This window comes from Macaca fascicularis, chromosome 1 (genome assembly GCF_037993035.2).
Source record: "Macaca fascicularis isolate 582-1 chromosome 1, T2T-MFA8v1.1".
Lineage (NCBI taxonomy): Eukaryota > Metazoa > Chordata > Mammalia > Primates > Cercopithecidae > Macaca > Macaca fascicularis.
The window spans coordinates 47,525,665-47,536,277 of record NC_088375.1 but is presented as its reverse complement, the minus strand read 5'-3'; the positions used below and the strand labels follow the sequence as shown (position 1 = coordinate 47,536,277).

Sequence of the window (10,613 nt, the reverse complement as noted above, 5' to 3'; positions counted from 1 at the left end):
TGAACATTTTATAGTGGTATCAAAGAATGAACTACACCTATATACAATAACGTAGCTCATTCTCATTTTGAGCAAAAGAAAAATCTCAGAAAAATGTATAAAGCATGTTTTAATGTATAAAATTCAATGTGAAACAAATTAAGATATTCTATGAGAATAGTTTTATGATTAAATCATAAAGAAAAGGAAGAACGTGAATAACCCAATAATAGAGAGAGTCGGTTTCCTCCATAGGGTATGTGGGTAGTGGGGAGATGTAATCATGGAGAGTATTGTTCTGTTTCTTAAGCTTGAGGTGAGTTATTGGATGTTTATTTTATTCTAAATTGTACAGACACATGATGCATACCTCTTCTATTTAGGGTATATGTCAGAATAAAAAAAAATTACAAGATAATGTGACCCCCACTCCAAAAAAAAAAAAAAAATAGAAAAACCTTAAGTCAAAGCAAAAACAAACAAACAAACAAAAAAAAACTATAATGTATGCAGAAAAAAAATCCTACCAAAATGCAAAATAATAAAAATCTAAACCAAAATAGATAAAAGAATAAGTTTAAAGACAAAATTTGTCTTCTTTAAAAACATAATTGCACCCAAGTTATTTATAAAACCACTGAAGTATCAAGATAAATTTCAGCAAGATGGTTGAAGGAGTTAAAAAATTTATGAAAGATTAAAGGTCAAAATATCTAAATCAATTTTGTTTAAAAGAGGAGGGGACTCATCCTGCAAGATTTTAAGAAATGCACCTAAACAATAGTTATCAACACTATGATGCTCTTGCCCCAAACAAAGATATGGAACAGAACAGAGGGTTCAGAAATAGATCCATGTGGATATCATATAGATGAAAAGAGACATTAGTGAGGAAACATCACTTAGTACGTGCTGCTGTAAAAACAGATCCAAGACATGGAGAAAAGTAAAGCAGAATAGCTAATTTGCAATATACACACAGCAGACTCATATATATGACAAGTAAAAAACATAAAGGAGAAAGGACAAGAAAATATGTTTATTACCTTCTTGCAGGAAAGCTTTTCTTGGGATCGAGGGCGCAGGGTGTTGCAGCAGGAGCTGGGGAATGTGAAGAGCTCTTGATGGCAGCGCCAGGGCCAGGACCGCTAATGATCTTCTGCCACAGCTGCCACATTGGCGCAAGGACAAGAAACACAAGGCTCTGGAGGCCACGGCGGTACTGTGGTCCGGGCCTCCGTGTCTGCTTTCAGAGCCAAATACACCACTGGGGCTGGAGGCCCAAAACAAAAAGCTGGTGTCCAGGCCTCCTGCCCGATGCCGCTGCAAGCACTAGGAAGTCTCGAGTCAAGCAAGATTCAAAAATGTATAGTTTTAATTCTACAAATGATTCTGGTGGTCCTGCAAGTCTGGGTAAATCTCTTTTGAAAGTGGTAATTAATAACAAACTAGAGCAAGGAATTATGGGAGTGATCAATGAACATAAAAAGCAAAACAATGACAAAGGAGTGATTTCTGGATGACTTACTGCCAAAAAAATTGCAGGATTTTTATACGGCCTTACAAGCATTTTTATTTAAGACTAAGACATTGAAGATGCCATGACCAATAATCTCTTACATGGAAGTGACCTTCATTCTGCCTTGGACTGGCTCTGTTTAAACCTTGCAAATGATGCACTGAAAGATTCAGTCAAGAATTTGAAGAGTAACAACATAAAAGTGGGCTGAAATTGCAGTCTCCCGTACAAGCCACTATTTCACCTCCATTGCAACCTAAAACAAAACAAAACAAACAAACAAAAACAAACAAAAAAGCAAAAGACCCAAAGATTAAGCCAAAAAAGGAAGAAGGAAATATGGAAGCAAATATGAAAGAATGGATTTCACGGTACACTGAACAATAAATAAAGAAGAAAAGAATGAGAATTCTAAAAGTTTAGAAGAAGAGAGAAAAAAATGATCTCAACAAAAGGTACTTACATTTTGCAGCAAAACTGCTGGATGCAAAGGAGCAACTAGCTACCTTTAAACTGGAAAAAAAAAAAAAAAAAGCAAAACCAAAAGGAGGCTCAGGAAAAAAATAAATAAATAAGGAAATTTCAAAGAGAAATGGAAACTTTAGAAGATGATCCAGTACTTAATCCAGCCATAAAGATTTCACATCAACAAAATGAAAGAAGAAAGCCTCCTGTGGCCATAGAGGGGGAAGTGCATTGAACTTTTAAGTTATTTGAAAAATCTGCAGCTGCTACTGAAGAAGAGAAAGATAAAAAGAACCTCATGATGTAAGAAATTTTGACTGTACCGCTCAAAGTTGAACTGGAAAATCTCCCAAACAATTTCTGATTGACTGGTTCAGGAAGACTCTTCCCAAGAGTCCAAATCCTTCCTTTGAAAAAGTTACAGTAGATAGATACTGGAACTGTAGGGTTAGGGTAAGCAAGTCTGGAGGTGCTGTCCTGGTAGGATGCCTACAACCTTAACAGAGGATGGCATGCAAGCTCAGCACCTGAGAGGTACTTTAGTTCTTTATCATTTAGTTAAAGGGCAGTCAGTTCATCAGTTATTTCATCCTACTTCCCAAGATGTTTGGCTGGAGTGTAGTGATGCAGAAAAGAAAAGGGAAGAATTAAATAAAATGAAAACCAATAAACCATGTGATATTTTCATTGCCAAACTTTTGAACACATTGAAACAGCAGCAAAAACAGCATTCCGAAAATAAGAGAGAAAACTCTAACGATCCTGAGAAATCTTGGGAAAATTTAGCTTCTGTTGATTTTTCTGCACTGTCCTTGGAATCAGCAAACACGGAAGATTTGGAACCTGTTAGAAACCTCTCTAGAAAGTTGCAAGGCACACCTAAGTATTAGAAACTTCTAAAGGAAATACAGCAGTTTCCTGCATTTAAACATTGGGATTCAAGTGTTGAAACTCTTTTTTTTTTCTTTCTTTCTTTTTTTTTTTTTTTATTATACTTTCTAAGTTCTAGGGTACATGTGGATAATGTGCAGGTTTGTTACATATGTATACCTGTGCCATGTTGGCGTGCTGCCCCCTTCAACTCGTCAGCACCCATCAACTCGTCATTTACATCAGGTATAACTCCCAATGCAATCCCTCCCCCTGTCCCCGTGATAGGCCCCGGTGTGTGATGTTTCCCTTCCGGAGTCCAAGTGATCTCATTGTTCAGTTCCTAAAGGCACTGCTGAGTGGCTGTGGCAGGTAAAACAAGGAGTGATAAAAGTACTCAGGTACCACATTTTCTGTTGGAAGTTTTGCTTCTAAATGAGTAGGGAGCAAGTAAATGTAACATTGCCTGTACCCAACCTCAAAGGATCCCAGCAGTGAGTTTAGCCACCAGACTGTGTGATGAATTGGGCTGTGAAAATGCACCTGGAGGAAGGAATTCTTTGTGTGGATATCAGATCCGGATGTTATCTCAAGCTTGTGAATCTACCAGTTTACTCTATTGTACAACAGGGGTTTTGCCAAGGAAACTTCAAGAAGATGGTCTTTTTGCGAATGCGTCTCATGTTATTGTAGATGAGGTTCGTAAAAGAAGTGTCCAGACAGACCTCCTACTGACTATCTTAAAGGAAGTTTTACAAAAACAGTCTCATCTCTAGTTGATTCTAATGAGTGTGGCTGTGGGCAGTGAACAATTTTCCACATATTTCACACACTGCCCCACTCTCAGAATTTCAGGAAGAAGTTATCTTGCTGAGACCTTTCATCATGAATATATAATAGAAGAAACAGACTTTGTACTGTGAAAAGACTCAGGATATTGTCAGAAATTCCTGGAGTAGGAAGAAGAAATATTCATTAATGTTACAAACAAAGCAGGGGGAATAAAAAAATTAAGAATACATTTCAGTTCAGACTAGAGCAAATGCTGATTTAAATCTGTTTTACCAAAAGTACAGCAACTTCACTCAGCATGCTATTCTCTACACATGAATCCTCATAAAATCAACCTGGATTTCATTTTGGAACTTCTTGCATATTTAGATAAAAGTCCCCAGTTTGGAAATATTGAAGGAGCAGTATTAATCTTTTTCCCAGGCCTGGCTCGTGTTCAGCAGCTGTATGATCTCCTATCAAATGATAGAAGGTTGTATTCTGAACGATATAAATTGATAGCTCTGCACTCTATTCTTTCAACTCAAGATCAAGCTGCAGCACTCACACTTCCTCCTGCAGGAGTTAGAAAGATTGTTTTAGCAACAAATTTTGCACAGATGGGTAGCGCTCTTCCAGATACTGAGTTTGTAATTGACACTGGAAAAACAGAAGAAAATAAGCGCCATGAAGGCAGATAGATGAGTTCTTTGGTTGAGACATTTGTCAGTAAAGCCAGTGCTTTGCAGAGCCAGGGGAGAGCTGGGCAGGTCAGAGATGGCTTCTGATTCTGGGGGAACACAAGAGAAAAATTTGAAGGCTTTGTGGATTATTCTGTTCCTGAAATCTTACATGTGCCTTTAGAGAAATCATGCCTTCATACTATGAAGTGTAATCATGATTCTCATGAAGATTTCCCTTTCAAAGCCTTAGATTCACCTCAGTTCCCAGTGATCAGCCATTCAATGAATTTCCTCCAAAAAACTGGAGCTTGTAAGCTAAATGAGCCTCAGCTGACTCCGTTGGGCCAACACCTTGCAGCTTTACCTGTGTATGTCAAGATTGGTAAGATGTTTATTTTTTGTACAGTATTTGGCTGCCTTAACCCAGTGGCAAAACTAGCTGCAGTCATAACAGAGAAGTCTCCTTTTACCACACCAATTGGTCGAAAAGATGACACAGATCTCGCAAAATCAGCTTTGGACAAGGTGGATTCAGACCACCTGATCATCTACAATGCATATCTAGGATGGAAGAAAGCACGACAGGAAGGAGGTTATCATTCTGAAATCATATATTGCCAGAGGAACTTTCACAATAGAACATTACTGTCTACCCTAGAGGTATTTCTTAAAATAGCTCACTCTCTCAGAGTCACGGATAACTGTAACAGGTTTATTTGGGAAAAAAGAATGCCTAGGAAAATACTTGACACACGGTAAGTGTTTAATAAACATTTGGTGAATTAGAACAAAAAAAGTTTTTCTTACAACAAGGTCTCAAAAAATGAAAATTTGGAACAAAAATATGTATTATTTTACTACACTAAGATCAAGGAGTTCAGCTTAACACAGGATACCTACAAAAAAGTTGACAAGTAATAGATTGTGATAATAACTATCATTTGTTATTTATATTTAAAACAGTTTAAAATAATATAAGATTAAATAATTGATAGAAAAATCTATCCTCAAATCAATGAGATGAAATACAAAATCCAATGGGGAAAAAATGGACAAAGTATATAAAGAGGCAGCTCATATATGGAGTACATGAGTGTCTGACAATTTCATTGGTAATCATACAAATATAAATGTAAATTAGCATTTTATGCATGTATGGTTAGCAAAACATGAAGTTTGATTGTATAAATGTTTTGGTGGATATATAGATACTTTGAAACATGTGTATAATGCTGAAAAGAGTTTAATCAGAAAAGTCATTATGGAAATAAATATGGAAATATAAAACAAAATTGAACATAAGTATATATTGTGATCTGCAGTTAAAATTCTTATACTCCAGAAATGCTTGAGCAGTTTCATGAGACTCACATACAGATACATTCATGGAAGCAACGTTTTTGCTAGCATTTAGATAAAGGCTACTTATATGTCTACTTATGGGAAATGTACAATAAAACGTGGAGGAGGCCTGCATAAAAATATTGTGGAACATATTGAAGTAGGAAAATACGTGCTTATATGCAACTGAAATCATTTTTGTTTAAATGTTATATTAACAAAGAGTTTAAGACTCATAACACAATGCTATTTAACAGAAATAAGGAGGTACGATCACAGAGACAAAAACATTCTTTGGCTTACCAAGATGTAGGTGCACACGCATGAGCAAGTGCATGCATGCACATGCGTGCATGCATGCGTGCGCACGCACACACACACACACACACACACATTTAACCATAAGGGAAGGTTGTAGAGATTGTAAATGAGAAATAGAAATGATAGTTAAAAAAAAAATTAAATAAAGGAAAGGCCTTGCAAAACTGTTGCTATGCCATGTACTGTGTAGTATAATAAACTCTCTTACATGTGCCTAAATTCAAAAGAGAAAGGAAGAAAAAAAAATGATTTTAAGGAGAAAAAAAAGGGAAGGAGGAGCCAAGAGAAGGAGGGAGGAGAGGAAAGTAAAAAAGCAAACCTGTAAACCTCCTTTCTTTAAAAGACTTTTCCACAATTTATGTCTAAACATCGAAATTCCTTGTCTCTAGTTTGAATACCCATGACAAATTTTATGTTTTTAACCTGAAGACTCCACCAAAAAATTATTAAAACAGATAAACAAATTCAATAAGCTGTAGGATACAAAATCAACATAAAAAAATCAGTAGCATTTTTATATGCCAAGAGCAAACAATCTGAAAAATAAATCACAAAAATAATGACATTTGCAACAGCTACAAATAAAATAAAGTTAAATAACTAAGAATAACTTAACCAAAAATGTGGAAGATCTCTACAATGAAAACTTTAAAATATTGAGCAAGAAATTGAAGAAGACGCAAAAAAAGGAGAAATACTCCTTGATCATGAAATAATCAATATTGTTAAGATGTCCATATTATCCAAAGCAAACTGCAGATGGAATTCAATCCCTACCAAAATACCAATGACATTCTTCACAGCAATAGAAATATAAAAAACAATCATATAATATATATGAAACCACAAATGACCCGAATAGCCAAAGCTATCCTGAGCAAAATGAACCTAAGTAGAAAAATCACATTACCTATTTTCAAATTATACTACAGCTATAGTTATCAAAACAGCATGGTACTGGCATAAAAACATACACACAGGCCAGTGGAACAGAATACAGGATCCAGATATAAATCCATATATTTACAGTTAACTAATTTTCAAACGAGGTGCCAAGAACATACATTGGGGAAAGGACAGTCTTTTCAATAAATTGTGCTGGGGAAATAGGATATCCATATTCAGAAAAATGAAAATAAACCTCTATTTCTCACCATATTAAAAAAAATCAAATCAAATTGATTAAAGACTTAAATTTAAAATCTAAACTTTGAAACTACTAAAAAAAATGGGGAAGTTCTCCAGGAGATTGGTCTGCAGATTTCTCAAGGGCTATACCAAAATTGTAGGCAACTAAAGCAAAAGTGGTCACACAAAGCTTCTTTATGCAAAATAAACAATTAACATGGTGACGAGACAGCACATAGAATGAGATAAAATGTTTATTAACTATCCACCTTACAAGGGATTAATAACCAGAATATATAAGGAGCTCACACACCTCAATAAGAAAAAAATCTAATAATCGGAATTAAAAATGGGCAAAAGAGCTGAATAAACATTTCTCAAAAGAAGACATATAAGTGGAAAACAGGAACATGAAAAGATGCCCAGTATTACTGATCATCAGAGAAATGCAAATCAAATCTACAATGAGATATCATAACATCCCTTAAAACCACTGTTACGCAAATGTCAGGCAATAACCAATGCTGGTGAAGATGTGAAGAAAAGGGAATCCTCATACACTGTTGGTGGGAATGCAAATTAGTACAACTACTGTGGAGAACAGTATGGAGGTTCTTCAACAACCTAAAAATGAAGCTACTATATGTTCCAGCAATCCTACTGTTTGTTAGGTACCTATGCAAAAGAGGGGAAATCAGTATATTGAGCAGTTATCTGCACTCCTATTTTTATTGAAGCACTATTCACAGTAACTAAGATTCAGAAGCAGTCTAAATGTCCATCAAAATATGGATGGATAAGGAAAATGTGGTACATAAACACAATGGGGTGCTATTCAGTCATAAAACATGTTGAAATTCTGTCATTTGAAATAACACGGATTGAACTGGAGGACATTTTGTTACGTGAAATAAGCCAAGCACAGAAAGACACACTTCACATTTTCTCACTAATTTGTTGGAGATAAAAATTAAAATAATTGAACACCTGGAGACAGAAAGTAAAATGATGGTTACCAGAGGATGGGAAGGGTAGTGGAGTCGGAGGAGGTGGAAGTGGGATTGGTTTAATGGATACAAAAAATCTAGTATTTGAGAGCACAACAGGATACAGTCAACAACAATTTGTTTATTTTTAAATAAAAGAATATACTTGGAATGTTTGTAATACAAATAAATGATAAATGCTTCAGGTAATGGACACTGCATTTATCCTGATGTGATTATTATGCATTGCATGCATGTGTCAAAAAAATCTCATGTATCCCATATATGTACACCTACTATGTACCCATAAAAATAAAAAATATGTGTAAACAAAATTTGACACATTTGCCATATGAGATAAAATGCGTTTTGCAAATATGGAATGAATTTGTCTGAAAACTAAGAAATCCCTGCTGGTCGGAAAATTACAAAATAATTGTTCTGAAATGTGTCACATCTTATGAATTTGAGCTTGCTGGCTCTGCCTTTTAGAATGATAACACCAAATTATGTAAGTTCCGATGTAGTTAATTTATTCTTGGATACCTCACTGTCATCTTGCTCAGTTTCTATGTGATACTATGGCATGGTTATGTCAAAGGTAAGGCATGCTGCTGGAAGATATGGATGACGTAAATCTAATGAATGACATCACATTTTCATTTACTAGGACATAGCTGAGACAAAGGGGTGATTTTAATAGTGTCAGTATTGTCTCAATAGGTAGGTGTAAATATTAACAGAAACAATCGGGTTCACAAAGAAATATGAAACTACTTAGAAAGTGTACAAATTGATTTAAAAAGTATCAGGAAGACTTTTCATAGATACTTTTTATTTCATGTGGTTTAAATTTTATTTTTACTAGCAATTCCATTTGAAATATTTATTGTTATTGTGGGATTTGATAATCTCTGATTTTCTAAAAAATTCAACCCATAAAAATGACATTTTGCTTGTAATTATATATCTGAGTAAATGCATCCTCCCAACCTTGGCATCGTTGGCCCTGTGTTTATTGGCTCAGGTATACTATATACCTAATAAGGCTGCCAGGTTGGGCGCTGTGGCTCACGCCTGTAATCCCAGCACTTTGGGAACCGAGGTGGGTGGATCGCCTGAACTCAGGAGTTTGAGACTAGCCTGGCCAATATGGTGAAATCCCCATCTCTACTAAAAATACAAAAGTTAGCCAAGTGTGGTAGAGGGTGCCTGTAGTCCCAGCTACTGCTACTCGGGAGGCTGAGGCAGGAGAATCACTTGAACCCGGAAGACAGAGGTTGCAGTGAGCCAGAATTGTGCCACTGCACTCCAGCCTCGGTGACAGAGCAAGACTCCATCTCAAAAGAAGAAAAAAAAAAAAAAAAAAAGGCACCTGCCTGCCAGACAGGTGCTAATAAGTTATCAGTTCAGTTGCTGATTATGTCCTGCACCTAGGTTTCTTCTACCTTCTATTTCAGTAATTCAAGGCTAAATTATCATACCCAGATTAATTGTATTTCAGGACCAAATGGACTTCCTCTGCAGATGCTACCTTGGTAATAGCTGCTGCTGGACTACCATAACCTCTTTGGTGGTTATGCTTACCTGATAGGCCCCATAATAACACTTCACTCTGTCTAGAGAAAAACATGTCTTAAATTTTGAAACTCTTTATAAAACTTGATCAATGTTAATTATATCTCCTCTATTCTACCTTTATTCGACTGATCTACGATTTTAGTTCTAATTTCTGAACTCATAGCTTTGCAACTTTGCCTATAAATTAGAAAGTTGTGCTTAACTGTCTATGTTTGTTATTGCAGCAATGTCTTGGTCAAAGGCTTCCACAGTCTATGCTAAGATGTTATAGATTGGGATGTAGGCATGAATGATTTAATTTGCTGCAAAAGGAGCTAAATGAGAAGGATAATACTCTGGAACTGGTATTGATTGTTAAGTTGGAGCACTGCCAGAGGTGGTAAGATATGAAGACTCATAGGCATTTACTAGACTTGACAAAATAATAAAGTAATAGTTGTTCTAATAGGGTGCAGCACAATTCTCTGGGTGGGCTTGTACTTACTCAGGTCTCCCCCATCTCTTGCTTGTAGTTTTCAAGAATAACTGCAAAATATATTGGGAATGCAATATCCTGAGATAGGTAGAAACTGCTTGAAAAAGCCTGGGCTTTGTTATTCTCGCTTGTGAAATCAAGCAGAGCTTCCAAGCTTTAGTTCAGTCAGTCAAGTTTCCCTGAACTACATAACCCATGGTGTGCTGTATTTTGGGTCCTATGCAAGTGGGACACATGCAGTTAAGACTCTACCCTCCCCAGGCAGTTTTCTTGAGAATTAGGGAACCAGCTCACAAACCTTAGACTTTTTTGGTCCATTGTTGCCTATTTGTACATAGTAAATTCACTTCATATAACTTGTTGCATGTGCATTCATTCCGTCACACCAGACTCAGACATTGGTAGCCAGGAAACTGTGACCCTACTTCACACTGGAGATTACTATAGATAATCCAGTGGCAGATAAAATTTGCAGATTTATCAAGGAATAGGCA

At 36.0% G+C, this 10,613-nt stretch overlaps 1 pseudogene; it reads left to right on the top strand.

The window, feature by feature from the left end:
• Window positions 1-262: 262 nt before the first annotated feature.
• On the top strand, window positions 263-5,046 carry LOC135969963 (ATP-dependent RNA helicase DHX29-like; annotated as a pseudogene).
• The last annotated feature ends 5,567 nt before the right edge of the window (window positions 5,047-10,613 follow it).